The following is a 3,142-nucleotide window of genomic DNA, read 5'->3' as shown; positions in this document are numbered from 1 at the left end:
CCACCATGCCCGGCTAAGTTTTTATATTTTTAGTAGAGATGGGGTTTCACCATGTTGGCCAGGCTGGTCTCGAACTCCCAACCTCAAGTGATCCACTCAGCTTCCCAAAGTGCTGGGATTACAGGTGTGAGCCACCGCATTTGGCCCTTATCTGCTTTTTGACTGAAATTTATTTACAGGAGACAAATACCTTTCCCTCCACAATGAAGGCTGAAGGCCAAGCCTAGAAAGCAGAGAGAACTAATTAAAAAGTCTGAGGGTTGGGATTGTGTTTGTATTTGTCCCGTCAACGCGAATAATTGGTTTGCACTCTCCTCTCCCAGGTTCCTGAGAAGCCACGGCTGCCGATGGCTCCTACGAGTGTTTGCATTTCCAGAGCCTGCGCAATGCTGTGCCCGCAGCTCTGTTCAGGATCTGGGCTCTGTTGGCATTTTTATAGCCTTGCCCTTGCAAACAAGGCAGTCAGTCTACTAAGTTAACAAAAGCTTACTGTTCACAGTAAAAGCAAACCAAATGAAAAAAAATGTGAGGAGCCCTCTGGTAAGTGATTTTCCTATAGCTTCTCTCTACTGAGATAGTAATCTCTTTGGTTCTTGCGGCCAACCACACACACACACACACGCACACACACACACACACACACACACACCCTTCTACAGAAGAAATGTGTGAAACTCATGCTTTCAGTAACAATCTATACACTGATTTTTTTTTCCCCTCTGCGTCAAAATATGTCATCCTTCAAAACCTGGGCCCCAACCAATAGAAACTAAAATCTAGTTCCAGAGAAATCTTAGGCTGCCAGAGCCTGTTTTCCTCTGCTCCAACCCTGACACTTCCCAGGGGCACTCAGTGACCGCTGAGCCCTCCCGGGGCCACAGCGCCCCACAGGCCCCAACTCTGACCTCTCCAACCAGCTCTTCTACCGTCCTCCTCACCAGCCATGTGCAGTCCCCATCATGGCCCCAGCAACCCTTCTCTAGATGACCATGGTGACCTCCCCACAGCTCTCCATCCCCACCCCCCGCCCTCCCTACCCTCCTGGCTCCAATCCAACATCCACCGGAACCATGAGCTTCTGGCAAAGCCATGCGACCCTGGCAAGCCCCTGCCTTGAACCCTTCATGGTTCTTCAGAACTGTCAGGACAGAGCTCAGTCTTCTGAGTTCTCAGGGCATGGCTTGGGGGTCTTACATCCCTCAACTTCCCCCCTGGAATGTAATCTCTGCGGGGGCAGGGGACGCACCCACCTTGCTCTCTGTTCAGAACCGGTGTGGGGTCTGTGGCCTGGAAGGCTCACGAGTGGATAAACTCAGTCCTTGCTGCCCCAGCCTCTCATTGAACTCACCATTCCCTCTGTCTGGTGAGAAAACTCTCCACCCTAATTTGCTTTGCTAACTCCTCGTTGGCCTTCAAAACTCAGCTCTAGGGACACTTTTGTTGTACTGGACTGAGCGTAGAAAGTTAGCACCAAGACAAAAGTATGCCAGATTGCAGGGTCATTTATTATGCCGGTGACCACAGAGGACTCACGTCTCTCCAACCTGTGGCGTCGAAAGGAGGGTGCCAAGACTTTTTATACCCGAAAAACTACCTTGGGAGTGGGGGTGAGGAGCGGGGATGGGGAGGAAAAGGCTTTGGACATTCCAAGGGCCAGGGGATTCTGTGATTCACCTCCTGGGCGGAGACGAGGGTGGGGGTCTCCGGACATTCCAAGGGCCAGCAGTTGTTGTGAGGAGAATGGGGCAGCTGTTGCAACTTATTTAAAAAACAGTTTTGCATTTTGTAAAGATGGCGTTGCTCAGGTTCTGGCTTTAGGCCAGCACAATATCACATTTTGTGCTAGAAGCTTCCCTTAATGAAATGACCTGTGAGCATCCCGTGAGTGTCAGGCAGTGAGCTGAGGTGTCGGGTGCTATTTCAAAGAACTTAGAGCCTGCTTCCATCCAGGCCCTCTGATTCAAATGGGTTCCCCTAATTTGGAAGCTCAGGATGTGGATCCCTGGGCCAATGTCTTGTGAAAAACTCTCCAGGTGATTTTGATGCACCCTTGCTGCCTGTGTCCTGAGAAGAGCCGATCTGGAAGTTACAAGACCCGCTGCCCTCTGAGCAGTGGCTGTGCCGTGCACGTGTGAGATGCTGTGCCCATCTCACCTCCGATCCCCACACCCCATGTGGTGACAGGTGCTATTGTTATTCCCAGTTTATGAGATGAAAGAACAGGGGCTTAAAGGACTTACTTACTCCATGTCACGCAGCTGGGAAGGCACAGAGCCTTGTATAGCAAGAAGGGATCTCAGGGCCTATCTACCCCAGGGATTCCCCACCACGCTGCATCAGAATCACCTGGAGAGCTTCAGAAAGCACTCCCCCTGGAGCTTCCCATTCATTCCACATTGATATTCTCTCCCCCCGGGGGAGTCTCCTGCCCTGGCGGAAGAGTCACTGACTCCTCCAACACTGTCGTTTTACAAGTAGGGAAACTGAGGTGGTGAGAATTCAAATGGCTTGATCAAGTCACACAGAGTTCTGGATAGAACAAGGATTTAGATGGAGGTCCTTGTGGCACCCCATCCAATGTTCTTTCCAGCGTGCCAAGTTTTCCCAGTACTTTACGCCTTTCAGAGAGGCTAGAGAAGGCTTCCTAACCAAAGACACAGAAACCCAAGCATGGCCACGTTTCAAGGCAATGTGACCCCAGGTAGGGATCGCTGAAAAGCAATCCCACCTAACCCGGCGTGAGGAATCGCTATCCTAGCCCAGAAGAAAACAAGAGGGCTTTCTCCAGGAGGAAGCAAACCCAAACTACTCTCCAGTGCCATCTAGTGACAGGGAGAGGGGCCACCAGAGCTTTTCACAGCCAGGAAGAACAACACTGTCACAAATCCACACCAAGGGAGCATTGGAGATGGCCGGAGACAGCAGGTCATGGAGGAGAGTCCTCGGATAAGAGGTTCCAGGGGATAGAGATGGTCAGAGAATTGTCACCAAAGAGGTGGGACTTGAGGAAAGGCAGGAATTCACATTAAAACAAACTATTTTACTGAGAAAGAGTTAGGTGGGGGCCGGGCGCGGTGGCTCACCCCTGTAATCCCAGCATTTTGGGAGGCCGAGACAGGTGGATCACCTGAGGTCAGGAGTT

Source organism: Cebus imitator, unplaced genomic scaffold (genome assembly GCF_001604975.1).
Source record: "Cebus imitator isolate Cc_AM_T3 unplaced genomic scaffold, Cebus_imitator-1.0 Scaffold59, whole genome shotgun sequence".
In the NCBI taxonomy this organism is placed as follows: Eukaryota; Metazoa; Chordata; class Mammalia; order Primates; family Cebidae; genus Cebus; species Cebus imitator.
This window is presented reverse-complemented; position numbering follows the sequence as displayed.